Raw genomic sequence first — 19,500 nt, 5'->3', positions numbered from 1 at the left:
TCATGTTAGACTTGCTGATTCAGAAAGTCCAAGCACTCTTAGCTCCTGTATTGGAAATGCAAAGGGTGGGTACATGCTAGCTAGCCAAATCTTTGTACAACAGCAGTGTGAATTGCAGTAACTTAATTTCAAGTACTATTTGCTTGATCTACTGATTATTTTAATAGTTCCTACTTGTCATTAATGTTTTCATGCAATAAGAGACTGGGTTGCTTACAGTCTGTGTTCTCAGCTGTTGAAAGGATGAAGATCACTATCTCAACACTTTTCCACCTGGCATTGGGAAAACATCAACTACCCACTTTCCACATGTGGTGGAAAGAAGGAGTATCAAACAGATGGAAATAGCTAAAAAAGGGTTATTGTGGTGGGAGGGGGATGATAATATGAGAGCAGTGTAACCTCCATACTTTGAGATCAGCTGTCTTGCACTTTTATTTTACTGTTCTGCTCTGTGACATTACACAGTTTCTAATTGCTGATGGACTTGGAGGGGGGTGGTAAAAACATTATGTGCTTTAGGGAACTGAGGCAACAACAATTAGAAAAAACTTTATAAATGGAGCAGTAGCTAACACATTCACTGAAGAGTTTACAATACAACTGAGAGTATTATTTGGTTATCTGTGGTTATATTTGTCCATCCTTCATCATGCATTTTACTGCTCAGTCAGTTACTGTTGTAGGTCTTTTGTATAATCCTCTGCAGTACATTTTAGGTTTTCACATTAACAGTTTACTATCAGCAGCAAACTTCCACACTTCTTTTCTTAAAATCATTTCTGAGCATATTCAACTACTCTCATTTGAGACAATTCCTATTTGTTTTTTCTCGCTGTTATGATTAGGTTTGGTGTTTTCTCAGGAGTTTCTGAGGGGTTGTGCTTGAAGTTTCAGAGAAGGCTAACATTGCTATGACCTGGCTGTTCTGTAACCATCAAATTAGACTTCTCAAAATTTTCTTTAAATTTTTGAAGCACAACTTTTCTTTGTGAAAGACTTGTTAACACTTTACCGTATTATGATTGTTCATACCTTGTTCTTCTGTGACAGTGGTTTCTGTCAATATGCATGTTATGGAAGTAGCAGTAACCATAAAGCTAAGTCCTTTGAAAAACAACAGAAAACCCAAACAACTCACTCTCTCCCTTAAGAAAAAGAAACATCTCCTTAAACAGGAAGAAATCTGATATTGAAGCAACTATTCCATTGCTGTGAATATAAATTCTATTCCATTGCTATGAATATAAATTCAGGTGTTTCTCCTGACTTTTCTGCCATAATCAATATTCTATTCACTCATTAATTGTCGATAAGATTTGTAGGTTCTGGTGGTCTGTCTGCTGCTGATGTTCCTTTTTTTTTTCCTTAGGATTCTGTGCCTTCTTGCTTAATTTCACTTCTGCTGTTCTGACAGCCCAAGTTCCTAAAATATAAGCATATTGTGTTTATGAATGCAATTCCTTTATGATCAGTGTGCTGGCTAAATTTCTTATTTCAAGTTCAATATCGAAGTCACACTGTAAAACCTAATTAATGTTTTTGTGTGTATGCTGATTCTCAACAGATTTTTCAGAAATCGTACATGTAGCTCTGTGTGTGTATATAAACATATATAAATAGCTACTGTGACAAAATAAATAACTCATAAAAGTTTATCATTTAAACCTTTGCAGAAATCAACCACTATACAATGTCCAAAAATTAGAATTACTTGCAATTACCGAAGCTGTCAAAAGTACGTGGAAGGTTGGTAATGTTGATGGAGTTGCTTGCGTTCCTTTGGTAAGTAGTAAAGCCAAGTATCTTAGTAAGATTTGAAAGTAGTTGTAAGAATAGAAGCTTGAGACACTGAATCTTAAGTGTTCTTTTTCTGCAACACACTTTGGTAGTAAGATGACTTCAGTAATCAGATAGAAGCTTACCTTAGTTGTGTATGATTTAAAGTATAATTTTTTTAATGGGACAAAAATTAATGTAGGTGGACACTTTCAGCTGTGGAGGTAACTGGTAGGAAATGGTCAGCCACATGGAATTACTGATGTCAGCCTCATCTCAAGCCCCAAAATTACTTTGGTTGTAAATTGAGCTTATTAGCAATGCGAATATTATGTTTATTTACAGGCTGCCAGTTTCTGTTCTTAGCAGTGACTGGTTCTTCAAAATCTGGATGGGAAGCCTGGCAGAAATGTTGTAAATCTCAGTGACATTTGAGATTTAGCAAGTTGACAGTGAAGTATCAGGAAAATGCAGTTGTTCACTGTATGGAGTTCTGATCAGAGGACACTTTAATAGAAAATCCTCCTCTTGTCACAATTTCAACAAACCGTATATTTTAGACTACTTGCATACATTGACACAAATATGGAAGGTATCAACCTGAATGTATATCAAGGCCAGATGTATTTGAGTAAACAGTGGCTGAGTAGACAATGGCTGACTCCCAGTGTATAAAATGCTGTTCAAATGGCAGTTTTATGAGGTTAGGTGTAATCTTGGTAAAGAGCTTCTTTGCAAGTGGTGGTTTTTGGGGGCTTCGTTTGTTTCATTAATCTGGGCAGTGTACTGAATTCAGTAGTACATTATCTGGTTTTAATATTTTCCTATTAACTGTCAGATTTTTTCACTCTAAAGGTTTAAGCATCAAATAGATTTAAAATACTTTCTTAGTGACAATCTAATCTTTTATTACCACAAGAGGCATGGTGCAAGGATATTGTACTTTTTAATATGGATAATGCTAATTTTTAGGAAAACTCAGAACATCCACATTTTTAGAGACATCTTTTCAGGATCTCATACTTTGTTCTGAAGTGCTATTCTTTAGCTGTTAATATATATTTGGGTCTCTGGAGAAGGCTTTAGTGCTGTTGCTCCATTCCCTGTAGTTAACACTTCAGTAAGTGGGACATGCCAAAGGCTGCGGATGCTCCATCTGTCTTCTCAAACAGAGGAGCGTCTTCTCTGAGGTGTTACTGCATGATAGCAATCACCATTTGTGGCTAACAAATGTGGCTTCAGCTTTTTCAGCTGCTCCAGCTTCAGAAAGCTATTTCTGTAGTTCGATACTGATAGCTTTATTTTATTCCATTTCATTTGCACGAAGCACCAAGAAATGCTTCTCCATTGAAAGCAGTTGTTTTCTCGATTTTGAAACTGTTGGGTTAGCAAGTCTTCAGCAGCACAATGATGAAACGTCTGGATAATAACATCCTTGAGATTTGATGCTTCAAGACCTAGTTCACTAGCCATAAAACCAGTCTGGTATTTTGTCAGGAAGCTGCGATTCTGTAACCGAATTGAATGGCCAGGCTGAGAAACAAATGTTTCATTACTGGCCAACACCGTCCTAAAAACTCAAGATCTGGAAAAAGGGTAGCTTGAAAGATTCATCTAAAATAAATTTAAATGCTCCCGTGCTGTGTTTTAACATGAGTTGATAAGAAACTTTATAATAGCCGGTGTGGACTATTGAATCTACTATAATTCAAACCCAAGCATATTTCTGGAGCTCACCCAAGGCAAATCCATTTAATCATGATGAGAGACCAGCTGTCAGACCAATCTAACAGGACGTTTTTCTGGGAAATTACCAGTAGCTTGAAAACCACTGCTAGTTGTGGTTGAGTCCTTTGTTGTGAATTCAGCCTTTTTTCCTGTTCAGAAATGTGTGTAAACCCTACCTAAGTGCCTTCAGTGAAGAATTTTAAACTTTTAGATTATTCAGAGATAATTACATAATTCTTACTATAACTTAAAAAAAAGATTAGTCACATGGTATTTTTCATGTTCCATCGTTGGATTCTGATATTTACTGAATTTTAAAAATGGCTTATTTATTTTTTCTCACATATTTTTATGAAGAACCAAAAATGCAGTCCACAATCGTAATAAGGCAGTGTTTGTAAAATAAGTTACTCTTGTGATAATTGTACTTTTATGCTTGCATTTTCCTTCCATACAAGTTATAAGCCAGGAGACCTTACGCTATTTTCCCGACTCTCGTCCAAAATGAAAATAGAAGAATTGTAAAAGCTGATAGCTCAGTTACATTTGCAGGACATACTCAGCTTTTCCTAGAAACCGCTTGAAATGCACACTGCATAGAATATACATTTTAAAAGTTGATTTACATCAGATCTCTTCAGATTTTCTATTCTGGCATCATCTCTGAGGTTATGTCAGGAAAATGCATGTGCCCAAGTTTAACAAAGAAGGGACAAAGGAGAACTCAAATGAAGTGCAGCTGAAAGAAGTGGCTAATGTATCAACTTGGGATGTGAGAAAAATGGGCTCATTTCTTGGCTCTGGCACTTGTTTCTTGAATAAACTTGGTTGAGTAATTTCCTTTTAAATGTCACAGTAAAAAGATGTAAAATAGTGACAGATTTTTTTTAAGCCTTTTGAGAGGTCAGTAAAATATCAAATTAATATCTGAATTTGAGAAGGAAAAGGAACTGTGTTAATGGTAACTGTAAAAATAGGGAGCAGTTATACTGAGTAGAGGTGCAAATGATTTTCTTAGAGAAAAACATAACGATGGCGTAGCAGATATAGATAGATATAGATATAGATATTTACCCATCAGTGTAACATTACCTGTGTTTCACAAATAAGCTTTCACCAGTTGACACAAACTTTATTCCTGCTTTATTTGGAGTTCTAACAGTAATCACAGTTTTATTCAAATTGTATCTGTGATGCTGCTTATAAATCAGATAATTATGCAGCATTTTTCATCGCTTATGTGGATGTGGTTACAAAGTGCAAAATAATTGCTGAATTTTGTACTTCATGTCATCTCTTCTGTAAGGACAGTGAATTCTATGGCCTTCTTTTTGCACAGCCTATTTCTGAGCATTTATAATATCTTATTTGTGTAAATGATCTCTTATTCTAGGCAAGTTTTTAAATAAAAACGGTGGGGTAACACTAACAAAAATCAATATGTGCTGTAATGTCCCAGTTGAATTAAACTTTTCACTGTGTGCTCTGTAGTCTTTAGCATTAGAGTCAATGATCAAGGAGGTTGTTTAATGGTACTATTCAATAATACTTGAATAACAAATGGGAAGCAACAGAAGTTAAAGAAAATATATTTAAGTTCCGCCAGTTCCCTACCTCTATTTTGTACACAGATTTTTTGCACACGCCATGTTGTGCTTCATGGGCTTGGAGGTCTTGTGGAGGCTGTGGAGTTCCCTGTACAGCTGATGATGGATGCTCACCAGACAGAGGTGAAACAATTCTCCTCCTTCCTAGGTGATTACACTTCACCATGTTGCTTCCTTCTTGGGAAGGAACATAGCATAAACAAGTAAACAAAACTTGTGGTGCAGTGCAACACAGGGTGGCACAAGAGAAGTCCTGTTTTTTGTGTGAATCTTGTAAAAACTTTGCTGCTGACAAATAGTGACTTCTCTGGCCAAAGGTAGTTGCTGCTGAGTGGAACGTGCTGTCAGCGCACCACAGCGATCAGCTTGTGCTTGCTCTTTTTAGCTCCTCAGGAGCTGAAGTGTTGAACCAGCATTGATGAGCTCTTCTGCACAAGGAAAACTGAATGCAAAGCTGGACATAAGTGTAGTCATTTTGTGAAGTTATAGGAATTTGAGATGAGTTTTCAGTTTCATCTAGGTTTTTCTGTGGCTGTTATCCTTAGTGTTCTTCAAAAGATGACTGAAAGCTAAATAAGATGAAAGTTCTTCTTTAAACTTTATTAATTTTGCCCAAAGCTGGGCTGTTCCTCCAGGAAAACTCATACTGCATGGTTCTCTGAAGGAGCTTTCTGGTTGCTGTTACAAAAGCTACAGTAGCTTCATGCTGGAAAGCATAAATTTGATGAAATCAATAGATATTTTTCTTATAAAACCGTGTTGAAAGGTTTCTAAAGGCTTACTGGAATTTTTGGATTGCTGCAGATGATCTCATTATTTTTCACTGAACTGAATCACAGCATCGTATCTGTTGCTAGCATATTAATAAAATGTATGAAGCTAGTTCCTTTGTGAAGAGACTCTTAAAAAAATAAGCAGGAAGGATTTTTCAAAGATGTGTATTTTTCTCAGAGTAATGTTGCATACAGACTGGAGATTGCTTCTTCTCTTGAATTGCATAATGAAAAATCCATCAGTTTAATGGTTGACAAACTTTGACATTCAAATAAAAATGTTGCTGGTATTTTCATAAAGACCTGTAGGCAGAACTAGATTCAGTGACTTTAATTTATGCAATAGTAAATGTCTGCCAAAATATCATACAAATGACTGTATAATGAGGCAGTAATAACTGTGAGGAACAAAAGGAAAGCAAACAGGCTGAATTTCTCAGTTTTTGCTGATTATACAATTTTGCAAAGCCTTTCAATGTAAGCCATGTTTCTACAGCATATTTTTCAACAGCACATTCTGTTTTGAAAGAAACAGCCCAAAATCATCAGAACACATTTATCTGAAACTAATGCATACTACTGCATTAAAATGTTTAGTTTTTCTACTTGTTCGGGTCTTCTGACCAGACAGTATTTTCTTCTTGACAACTTCACACCTTACAATGTACTCAGCAAAAACTAGCTTAATAAAAATGTCTTATGCATAGTGGTTCTGTTAGATTTTTCAGATGCTTGTGAGCAAAAAGGGATAGCAGTCCTTTGGTGAAGGAGGAGAGAAAAAAGCAGCGTAAGGTTTGATAAGCTGCTGTGTTTTCATGTATATTGGTTGCTGTTATTGATGGTTGGTTTTGGTTTTTTTTTTCCTTTTCTTTGATTCAGAGGGGAAAGAAATCCCAACAAGGGCAGAGGAAACTTTAATTTCCTATTAATTTATGATTTAAATGTATGTTTGACCACACAATTCAGAGCAAGAATGAGTACAGAGTCGTGCTACTACTTTCAGCCTTTTGGCACTCCTGTCCAAGATCCCCATAAAAGAGGTAATATAGTGGCTTAATAAATCCCACTATCCTCTCTGCTTACACAGTAATAAAGTTTCACATTTTTGTCTTTGTCTCTTAACTGTTTAAAGTAAAAAACGAAAAACAAAAACATAGTGATTATGATTGATACTGAATTCTCCCTAGTGGTAAGGTAATGAGTAAGCAGCTGCATGCACAGAAGCACAGAATCACAGAATGGCCAGGGTTGGAAGGGACCTCAAGATCATGAATCTCCAACCCCCCTGCCACATGCAGGGCCACCAACCTCCACATTCAATATTAGACCAGGCTGCTGTAAATAATCTAGTAACAATAGGTCTTCTTTCTCTTCTTGGTGTGGAAGTACAACACCTGAAGTTCCTACAAGCACACACTAGGGCAGACTTCAGCCTGTTCATTCTGCACATTGCTTATTTTTCTAGCCATTGTTGTAGGTGGTACAAGTTTGGCTGAGGTTATTACGTTAAAAAAAAAAAACAAAAAAAACCACTTGTTTTATTTATAATGATAAAGGAACTGATATTTGAATGCTAATCAAAAAGGTCTGCTAAATTGGAAGTCACATCAAGCAGATTTTTCAAAGTTCTAAGCTATCTGTGCATTAGATATTGTATTACTAGATTGTTCTAAGAAAAACCTGTAAAGAGTTGCTTGATTTTTATTTCAGTTGTATTTCAGCTAAAATTATTACTTCATTTAAACGTACTTCAAAACCAGAATATTCATAGATTTATCCAGGAAGGAATTTGGCTTAGAAGTATTTCTGAAACTGAGAGAAATCTTTAGCCCTTTTTGTCTGAGTCAAAGTGAATAGCTTCAAAACCCATGTGCTTTTCTAAAATATTCTTTAGTGTTAGCAAGCCATCCTAGATTCCTGTGTTGATTGTGCTAAAGTTGGAGCTTCATAGCTAGATAACTCTCAGAACACTAGGATGTGGATATGTCTCAAGTAATTAAAAATGTAGAAAGAAAACTTTCTCATTTCTTTATGAAAGCATGCTTTCTCAGCAGTAGAACTAAAATAGTTTGCTAACCTCCAGCATTTGTCAGCAGCAAAATTGAAAGTATTTTTTGTCACCTGCACTGCTGTCAGCAGGGGAAAAAAAATAGAAAGTAGAGGAACATAATTTCAGCACTAACATAAGTATCAGAATGATTTACCTGTCTGTTCTGCTTCACTTTCATCTCAGCTTTCAGGGCTTCATTCATCAATCTTTTATTTACACACGCATATCTCATTTTTACACAATTTCTTTCTCCCTGACCAGATGGCTGCATTGTCTGCTTGGTGTTCATCAAAGGGAATGAGAAAATACATGGATGCATAGTGTTAGGATTTGGCTAACTCTGTTTTCAACGACAATTTTTTAAGTACTTAAATAATGGAAAAGAACGCTTGGATTATTCAGGAAAGTACCACAAAATCCTCAAACTTAAGTACATTACCTATTTTTCTATGTATGAAATTATTATTGCTTAGCCTGTGCACCAGGTTTGTTTCATTGCATACAACCATGTGATAGGAGTTCACTAGGATAAATATAAAGAAGAAATCTGGCCAAAAGAAGAAAGGTATGTGTTAATTCAAGTGAAAAATACTTTTAATATTAAAAAAATAAATAAATTACTAATGCATATTTGAATAACATACGTAAATGCTGCAGTAGTTCAGTTTGTATTTCATCTGTAGTACCCATTTTGTCTATATGTAGTTCTGCATTTAGAACAAGTTTTCTTAAGTTTATTTCCACTGAGCTTTTCTTGCACTGTGTAGAACTTTTTGGGGAATGTAGCTTGTTCTACTGTTACAGTGCTTACAAATCTTACTCTGATTCTACTCATCTTTTGCAAAATTGTCTTTCATTAATTTTGTGTAATCTGTCTTGCCTGCAGTATTTCTAACAAGGTTTTTAATTGTTGTATTCATGGGATCTTAAGTGCCATTCACGTACTAACAGCGTATAGAATTTATCTTCAGTATGACACATTCATCATTGCATCTTGTTTAAAATTCAATGTATACACATTATAGATAAATGTTAGTCATTTTATTTCCAGTTTTTATCAGTCCCATCTGTTATAAACTAGATATTTTTCAAGTGTTTGTTGGATCTTTTTCTCTGAGACTCAAATTCTATTTTTTATTATTTATTTATCTATTTATTTATTTTAAGTAGAATCCATGACTGATTTTGAAGTTAATTAGAAGTTGATTAACCTGAGTAATCCCAAGAAAGAAATGGAAAGTCAAAAGTTTGTATGGAATTTAATGTCTTTTGACAGTAAACATTGTTTTATACATAAGTATGATAACTAGACTAGAATTTATTTAATTCTTTGGGATTAATTTGTACAGATGCAATACAAATTTTAGCTAGAAATTGTCTTTGTAGAACACAACAAATTATCAGAGTTATGAATAGTTCATGTGCAAAATGTATATAAATACAGCTAAGAGACCTCAAAAGGAAGCTAACAATGGGAAACTGTCTTTGAAAGGGAGCATTTCAGGCAGAGTAGAAGAGTATTATGTTCTTCAGAATTCTTATCAATAAAGTTACATCAATATTATACTACCACTCAGGCCATCTACCACTGACAAAATGGCTATGGCTTAATAAGCATTGACAAGGACAGAGCCATTATGCATAGTAATAAGCTCGTAATGGCAAGCATTGACCATTATAGTAAACTATGTGTTAATGCTGCTGTAGTCAGATGTATTCTTGTAGACCAGGGAAGTGAGGTTGTAACTACAGAATGGACACTGTGTGAGGAAAGAAGTGACTTTGAGAAGGATTCAAAGATAACAGTGGTAAATGGCACAGTAGAAATTTCCAGCAAAGGCAGTGTAAAACAACATATACCAAATCTCAACTAACTGTATGTTAAATGACTGTGCATTGCTTAGGCTGCTATGTGTTTTTATTTCTGCAGTATGTTCCCATAGATTCTAGTATTTAAGTTGTAAGCAATGTTAAAAGAGTTTCAAACATGAATCAGGCTGGAGAAACACCTGCAAAATTAGACTGAGGCTGCCTTGCTGAGCTATTCACTGCATAACGATTTGTTTACTGACGTCTCTTTACCACGCATATAGCAAGGACTAGAACCTAAGCAAAGTAAAATAACTTCTGATTATTATTGTCCTGGTCACAGAAATGTATTCTAGTTTATCAGTGAATTTATTGAGAAGTCAGTGTCTCGGGAGAAATTTGAGGAGTTGAGGCTCAAATGACAAAACTATTTGCTATGGCGATTTAACTTCTTTACAACAACCCACAAAACTGGTTTTACGTAGTAGTAAATAGCTGATGGACATAAAAGAGCACAAGAAACAGCAGAATTGAAAGAGATTTTATGTTAAATGAGAAACAGTGGTCACTGAAGTGAAACTAAACTGAAACATAGCCCTGTTCTCTCCTTTTATTCATTCCACTGAGACTGCCTGAAGTAAGAAGATGTGCTAAAACTGGAATATAAGAAAAATATGCATTTGGATCACTTTTTGTTTGATATTTTTTAGAAGTTTTGTATCTAATGCTAAAGATGACTTTTGGCTCCAAGGGCTACTTTGTCATTTTATACCACTTAATATAATATTTCCAGAGGGGGAAAAAATTCAAATACTAAAATTTAGTCGGACTTACAGCTCCAGGCTGAAACAGAGAAAAAAATACAAAGTTCTCTGAATATGAAACAACACAGTATGGAGACTGCAGTTGCCTGGTGTCACAGTTAGTCCATTTTGTTTTCAAATTTTCTATGCTCTCTTTTGGTCTTTTTGATTGAAAACAAAATATCTTGCTAGAGTGTAAGACTCTTAGTCTGTCATCTTCATGAAACCTTTTCATAGTTCAAAATTCAGGCAAATCATTAGCTGCAACTAAGTTTTGTGATAATTTATTTTAGCTATTTGAATTGTTTTATGCTATTTCCATGGGAGGAATGTTAGAATTAAATCTGTTTAATAAACATATATATATATATAAAACAGAAAAAAAAAACCACCAACCAACCTCTAGTTTTCTTAATCATATTTCTGCTGAAACTGGATAGTAGTTGTAGTATGTACATTTTCAAATACAGGTATAAGAATTTAAAACATTTTAAAAGACTCCTTTTGCAAGTAGAAATCACAGACTATTTTAAGAGTCTGTCCTCTGCTGTATGTAGAGAACACTGCCATCTGGAGAAAAAAGGAAGAGAATTGTCTCACACCTGATGGCAGCAAACAACTAAAAATTCAGAGTTCAGGAGCACTAAGTGACATGGGATACATTTTCTCGGATGCAATCTAACAGGCTGCGAAGACAGCAAGGCATCACTTTCACAGGAGCAGGACAACTGTGATTTTGTTGATGGACTGTCCTCAGCAGGGCATCTCAGATTTCAGGAATGGTCCAGGCTAACAATAACTATCTTTCTGAAACTGTGAACTGCCCTGAAAATGAATACAAACCCTTGCAGCATAGAAATGAGGAACTTCAATTTCTGCTGAATCATTTTTCTATGTCTTAGAAGAGAATAGCCATGAAAGATGCAATGCAGTGAAAGAACGGGAGCTTCTTGAGTTCATGCATATCAACAAGTTCCAAAACTGCAATCCCTTCATCTTTATTATGATACAAAAGCTATCAAAATTCAAATACCTCCTTTACCACTTCCTTACGATGTTATGGAGCTTAATACATAATATAATTTGTTTGTTTGACAGTAATTGTATAATAGTATTGTTAGTATGCATCTGTAGTTGGATTCACACTAGCAAACCTCATAAATAGGGCTGGTATAATCCCCATATAACAGGCTGGAAGACTCAAGAAGGTGATGATCTGCACAATACCAAGGTATCTTAAGAGGGTAGCTTAGTTCGGAGATTGTAAGGCTCTGCTGAGGAGTGTGCAAATAAGTACACAGTCAGTTCTAAACTTTTTCTAGTTCTTCATTCAGTCTTGAGAGTAACAGTAAAATTTTAAAGCTGTTTAACAGTATACGTACATTTTTCCCATCATCAGTGGATGCTAAGAATATTAATACTTTGAATCTTGATTGTACACCCAGATTCTGTATTTTTTAAAAGAGTTTTTTTGGTTTTGTTTTTACTTTTAGATGTTTTCACTTAATTTCCAGTTGGCATTTGCTTAGCCTTTCATATTAGATCTAGGTTCTTAGGAGGTAGCCTACATTTAATGTAAGAATGATAGCTCACTGATCATTATGTTTTCTTATCAAATCATCTTTGACAGCTATAGTATTCTTAACTAGTCCTTCAGGGAAGGAATAAAATCAAACCACAAGAATATATAATTACTGGAAATATCTGCTAACTATTAATCTCTACTAGTATACAGTAATGTAATAGATTGTGTGTGGATATGCTGATTATAACCATATGATTAGTGGACAAATTGCATATGATCAGTATTTTTCCATTGCATTCAAACACACTGCCTCTATTATTGTATTTAATGAAGCAATGAAAGGATTCATTCTGAAGTTCAGCTGTTGGATGCCAGAGAAGTTGCATTTTTCTCTCATGTGGAAGGCTTTATGCCTCTTACAAGCAAAATCTCAGTGTGTGTTCTTGGAATTATTAAGCTCTTTAGTTGCTATAGGAGTAGCGAGATTTCTTTTTCCGTGTTTAGCAACATCTTTACAGAAAATGAAAACTTTGTTTTGGTTCAGATCTCCATCCTTTTTAAAGTAAATGTGAGTGGATGAAGGAATGCTGAAAGCTGTGGTGTGTAAAAAGATGGAGGATGTCAGCTCACAATCTGTGTCTTGAAACTGCCATGTATCAAAAGTAAGGGCTGTTGACAGGTCTTGATGGAAATGTGCTATATCAGGTTATGAACTAGCCTAGCTGACTCTAACTTCTTTGACCTTAAAGGTAACTCCAAAAGAGAGTGTTTTCTTATTAACTTAAAGGTTAAATAAGTAATCTTATATTAGGCAGAGCATTATCAGCAAAAACTGGGAGAAATAAAGAGAAGCTAGAAGTAGGGAGATGGGAATATGCAATGATAAAGTCACTATTAATAAATACATAAATAGTATCCTGTTCTTAGTCATAGCTATAATCAGATTTCTGTAGATTACTAGATTAGATTAGAGTAAGAAACTTCTAATTGGATGTTTAGAGGAAAACTTTTTGCTAGGGCCTATTTTGGCATAACCCTCAGACTTAATTCTATCTCCACATCACAATTTGCTCATTTTACAATATGGTCACTAAGATTAATAAAAATCTTGCTTTAGGATAGTTACATACAAGAGCTAATCAAAGACAGGATCATCTTATGCTTAGTTTTTCACAAGTATGGTGTTCCATGTAACCATTGTCTCCAAAAGGTAAGACATAGAGGAGGTGCTCAACTGGAGAAGAAGTATAGAATTCCCACAAATCTTGTATCCAAATGATAGAGGAGTAAAAAAAAAGAAAGGATTTTTCATTATAAACTGAGGCCAGTTAGGTATGCAAGAGTGCATCTGATTTATGCATGCAGTTGCCATGACTATGTATGCGTACTAGATAATTGCTAGCACAAATGACTACTGGCATTTGCACACACGTTTATCCAATTAGTATGTGCAATCAAAGTAATTTCATGCACAAATTAGCTGCACAATTGTGCATGTCTTCTGCACATGTAATTGTATGCCTAATTGGTCTGAAAGTCTTGTTCACAATGCATGTCTTGATTTTATTGCAATATAACTTAAAAAAGAATGAATTTTATATGCAGAAATACAAATTTTACATAATATTTGCATTTAGTAATAAGTCCAGACTCTTTTTATTAGATTTCACAAAGCAAACATTTCTGTATATGCTACCTGTAGGCAATGCGAGCTCTCATTATATAAATTATCTGACAGTTGAAAACTTAACTTGCCTTGAGTGGATATAAAGTCCCAAAGTTTCTCCGTTTTTTTTTAATTTCTTCTATGCCACATATAACATTAGAAGATAATACCTTGTTATAATTGTTTACTTACAAAGGAAAGTACTGCCCCAATTTCATATTTAAAGAAAAAGTATTAAGTACTGTGTTTAGGTAACATCACCAAAAAGTTCTATAGAAAAAATACTAGAATCAATAAAGTCGTAATTTTTTTCATGTTTTTTCCCCCATTTGATTATATGCCTCAACTAGAGCTTCTTTTCAAGTGAGTTTGTTTTGTAGTAATGTTTATTGACATAAAAGTCTTTAGGTTTTGATTCTCAGAAACAGAAGAGCTTAAGAAGGAAGCTATATTTTTATTTAAAAATACCATATCAGCCTCTGTGAAGTAAGCAGCTATCATGGAAAAACTTCCTGAACTTATTCAATGTATCCAATTTTTCACTATCCATAATTCACATAATTTACAAAAGTTTTGGCATTGCTTTTAACGTCTCTAATGGTGTGGTACAGTATCCTCTGTGTTTTTCCATGTTTTGTCAATTTAGCGTTAGGCATAAGAAAAATATATTACAGATTGTGACTTGGAAAATGTTACAAAATGAGAGATTGTCTACCACAGAATTTTCCCTTTGTGTTTTTGAGTTGTTTTCCTTGATCAGGAGGCAGCTATAAAAACAGTTTGCCAAAATTAAGCAGATATGAAAGAAATAAGGGAAGAGCGATTGTACTTGCTTGTCAGGAAAGAAGAGCTCTTTGTTAAGTACCCTGTATCAAAGAGAGGTAATAGATAATCAGGCATTTACTGGCAGATAGGAGAAGCTGATAGCAATCTTCGGGGCTTTCCAATGTGAAAGAGCTTTTCTTATCTACCTTTGTGCCTGAACCTGAAGGCCGTTCTGGTGATAAAAGTATAGGGAGATAGATCTTGCTTTTTTGTTCGGACACTATGTCAACCTCAAATTGTTCAGAGTAGTGCTAAAAGCAAATCAAAATTCCTCAGCCATTCTCTGGACAGTTGGCCTACCAAGACAGCACTGACAGCATGCAGTAAACCACGTTCCTGGAGAAGGAGAGACTCCAGTTGTTGACTAAACCTCAGTAACTGCGAGAGAGAGCAAAGCAGCAGGGCTGGCCACAAGGCCCCTTGCATGGCTCCAGTAGCTGATCCCTGGCTCTGAAAGTACTGCATAGGTCTGGGCTGTCCTTTCTGGTACTGTCTACATTTCTCAAGAATAAGACTAAAACACCTCAAGCAGGTTATTAGGTGATGGTTAATCAGTGCCTCACATCCATTGCATGAAGTTGGTTAATGTTTAAGGGGATGGAACATGAGCCATCTGCAGAGCACGCTATGTGTAACAGAGAACATGTTGGGGGTTTTTTTGGCTAAGCTTTAATGTGAGGCTTTTGAGATATTCTTCTTTAGCCTTTGATCAAACATGTTGGAGTTATCTTTTGTTGCCTCCAGTGTAGCAGATCTAGTGATACATGTTGTTGGTGGCTGTCAAACTGATATTTACAGATTCAGATTCTAGTTGGAATACTTTATTTGATGGAATTGAACTTTAAAAAACAAAAATTTGAATTAGAAGAATAATGAAAATTTTAAAAGGGAAATATGGTAACTTTCTATGAAATGAAGAAGGAATTGAAAGTCAATTCAGAATGATTATCCACTGTTTCACTAAACATCCAAAGAAGTTCTTAAATATCAGGGTGATGCTTTAAAACAAGTAGTTTTAAAGGAAGTACAAGGAAGTACTTTTTCACAAACTGTACAACTTTTAGCACAGAATGATTAAGGTTAAAAGGATAAAAAAGTTCAAAAGAGATTGAGAAAATTAGTGAAACCAGAGATTATCAGTTGCTACTAAACACAACAATATAGATGAAATCTTGGTCCCAAACTCCTGACTGTCAGAAGCTAGGGCAGGATATTTGAGGAAGGATCACCCTTTCTAACCTGTTATTATACTCTTTCCCTAAGGATTGCTACCAGACTTGATAAAGACAGGATACTTAATGCAGTGCGGCAGTTCTTCTGTCCTTATTTGATTAATTACACTAGGTTTCTGGAGCTTAACTCTTGGAACTTGGAATACAGTTTTCCTGAGCTTGGGATACAAATGGATGGCTGACTCCTACGATCTAAAGGCTAAACATAAACACTGTCAGAAAAGAAACAGATGCTTTTCTTTTTCTTCTCTTTTTTAAGTACTGAAGAAAAATGGACCTGTCTATCCCTGAAGTACTAATACAAGCTAAATATTGACTGTCTCACCTGACTCTCTTGCACAGACTGTGCTAGATCTGTTCTATGCAAGTACATGTGACAGTATTCCCTTCAATATGCCTGTTTTTCTTTCTTTCTTCCTTTTTTAGATTGTTTTCTTCTCTTTGAATACAGGTTATAATTCCTTCTCTCTTATTTTGTGAAGCTGGAGGTTAGTTGTTTTTAGGAGGAAAAAAAAAAGGCACACATGGAAAATTCACAGGTTTTTTTCCTAGCTTGAAGATAATTTTTTAGTTTCAGCTTTTGATATAAAATTACTTAAGCAGCTTTTTTTTTTTTTTTTTTTTTTTACATGAAAGGAACAGTAGAGGGAGGTGTTCTCTAACTTTCTTACTGTCAACTGTTCTAAAGTATGTAATGAAAATCTATTTTGCCATGAGATTTGAGTGGTATATGAATACAACAAGTATTACATTGCACTGTAAGTATTTTGTGTCTGAAAGTAGCAGTCGAAAGCCTGTTGAAAGTGTCCAAGATACTTGGCATGTGCTCTAGGACTGAAATTGAATATGTTTATTCAAACATTGGGAAGGCTTTATATACATTTGAAGGGTGACAATTCTGGTTCCATAAATTGAAAAATCATACCAAGATTACCCTTGAGACATACATTTAAATGAAATATATTTTGGCTTGTTTTTCTGAGTCTCTGGAAAAATGTGATCTCTTTGATTTTTAAAAATTTATTTCTGACATTCAGATTCTTCTTTCAATTCCAAAATTGTACTTCCTTATGGCTTCTTAGGAGCACATTCTTTATACTTGTCAGATATCTCAGGATACACTGAGCTGCAGTTTTGTCTCTTTTTTTGCTTCCTTTCTCTTTCATTGTCCCAGCAATCCATTGCAGCCTTTTTTTCCCCCCCCATCTTGCCCATTCTCTACTTCATCCTACAACCTCCCTGCATTCATCTGCAATTGTTTTCTTGTTTCATAGAAACATGAAATCATTACATTTGGAAAAGATCACTAAGATAATCAAGTCCAGCCAGCAACCCATCTCCACCGTTCTCACTAATATGCCTATCACTCACTGCCATATCTGCCCTTTTCTTGAGCACCTCCAGGAACAGTGACTCCACCACCTCCCTGGGCAACCTGTTCCAGCACCTGACCACTCCTTCCGAAAAGAAATTTTTCCTGATATCCAACCTGAACCTCCCCTCATCACAACCTCAAGAAAATACTGACCCCCACCTCATCACAACCTCCTTTCAGGTTGTTGTAGAGAGCAAGGAAATTTCCTCTGAGCCCCAATCTCTCCAGACTAAACAACCCCAGTTCCCTCAGTCACTCCACATAAGATTTTGTGCCCCAGACCCTTCTTATCTTCATTGCCCTTCTGTGGACACGCTCTAGGGCCTCTGTCCTTCTATACTGAGGGGCGCAGACTCAACACAGTACTCAAGGTGTGACCTCACCAGTGCCAAGCACAGAGGGACAATCACCTCCCTGCTCCTGCTGGCTGCACTATTTCTGATACACACCAGGATGCCACTGGCCTTCTTGGTCACCTGGGCACACTGCTGGCTCATGTTCAGCTGGCTGTCAACTAACACTCTCAGATCCTTTTCTTCCATGCAGCTTGCCAGCCACCCCACCCCAAGCCTGTAGTGATCCATGGGGTTTTGGACGCTTCTACTTTCAAAGCTCACTGTTTTCTCCCTCATTTTGTCCTGTCCCTGCCTTTTTGCCTTTGTGTTCATTTAATCTCTCCTCCTTCTTGCTCAATTTCCCACAGACAAATACCTCAGCCTCAGTCCCTTATCAGCCACTTTCACGTTGAAATTCTTGTTTGCCTCTCTACCATCTTGTTGCTCTTTTTTCCAACAGCAGATTTGCTTTCACTGAGCCTTGAGGGAAATAGCATCGCATTGTTGAAAGGTGTGTGGTTTCAATCCCAAAGAAAATATGAGGAAAGAGAGCCATGCTGAGTGAAATGTTCGCAGAAAACCTGTAATAGTTTGTGATAAGCTAAATATTTACACTGAGGCTGGTGTTAGAAGTGTAAGTGCCTGCCTTGCAAAGCCAGGAACATACATTAGGATTAGACTTCTCTGAGTGTCAGTTAAGTGGATGAAAATAAGTTTTGACATAATAGACATATGGATTCCTTCCCAGCTATCTCCAGAAGGATTCTTGTGCAACCTTGTGCTAACCTCATTTGTAAAATGGGGGAACAATACCTGCTCTCTTCGTATGGTTTTGCTCAATAATTGGGTCTTTGAAGCCTGGTCTTTTGGCTTCCATCCCAGTGCACCTGTCTGTTGGTGAAAAGGTATTTGATGGGGCTGTTTGTCTCTATCTCTCAAATTGCAGATACGTTGGTCGGACGCTTTCCCAGCTGGGGAGCCATATGTTGCAATTGCTTATGTTCAGTGGCTTTGATTAGGCATTTTTCTTTCAATTAAATGAAAATCATCAGATTTTAAGCAGAAGTGTTAAGTCTGTCCATTTGTAGATAAAAGGTGAAGTTTGCAGGAGCAGTGACGTAACTAGGCAGGACAAGGTAATGTAAAATGGGCACAGAATTTGAGACCCAGCTGTCCTCTATGATATATAACTGTTGATAATAGTATACGATGGATTCTACATTGTAGAATTTTGTAGTGTGGTGAATTATAATGCTCTCCTTTTTCAGGAGGTAGAAACAAACTCAAATTATGAGTTGTTTTAATTATAAAGTGACTTTTATCTATGAATTCAGTTATTTCCTGTAAGGATGTTTTGACACAAAAATCTTTACGTCTTCTACTAATTTGGAGGCATGAAAATATGAAAACTGTTGATACATGGCTGCATTTTTCACTGTATATTTTTCTCAAAGGATGTAAAATTAGTATTTGTCTCCCAGTTATAAGCCACATCTTTACATTATTTATTATTCTCAGTGATGTTCTGCTGCTAGTATTGAGTGCACCTTCTAGAAGCAAACTACCATTACCTATTGCAAGAGAAAAATATTCTGAGGAATGCATTTTGCAGTATTTCATGGAATTTTCAAGTGCATCTATCTAGTTATGGATTGTAGTTATCATACCCTTGATACAAGTCATGTAACTGCATTTTACAGATACACCTTTGTAAATTTTATACAGAGACACCTTTATTTGTGACCAGAAAATGTCATTATAAAAACCATTTCAGATCAGCTGCTTCTGCAGTTCTTCCTCATGCCTAAGTGGCATTTCACTAGACTGGAAATTACAGTAGTAAACGTAGAAACATCAAAGTTTGAATTAGAAGTCCAGTCCCATTAGAATGAGTAGCAAGCCATTTAAAAAAGAAAAAAGAAAAAAAGAGAGAGAAACTAAACTGCTGGGTTTTGTCTTCTATGTAGAACAGTAAATTCATTTTAAATTTCTG

The 19,500-nt window shown here is 35.7% G+C and overlaps 1 protein-coding gene across 2 annotated transcripts in view; it reads left to right on the top strand.

Annotated features, from left to right (window-relative positions):
- CHM (CHM Rab escort protein) overlaps nucleotides 1–19,500 on the top strand; it is a 96,473-nt gene that overhangs the window by 59,915 nt on the left and 17,058 nt on the right. For both annotated transcript variants that reach the window (XR_016471085.1, XR_016471086.1), the window contains exon 16: nucleotides 1,677–1,785. The gene's annotated coding sequence lies outside the window, so the exon portion shown is untranslated. The remainder of the gene's footprint in view (nucleotides 1–1,676; nucleotides 1,786–19,500) is intronic.

The sequence above is a fragment of the Phasianus colchicus genome, chromosome 14 (assembly GCF_987193195.1).
Source record: "Phasianus colchicus chromosome 14, bPhaCol1.hap1.1, whole genome shotgun sequence".
Lineage (NCBI taxonomy): Eukaryota > Metazoa > Chordata > Aves > Galliformes > Phasianidae > Phasianus > Phasianus colchicus.
The sequence above is the reverse complement of the archived record's forward strand: the minus strand, read 5'-3'. Positions and strand labels throughout refer to the sequence as shown.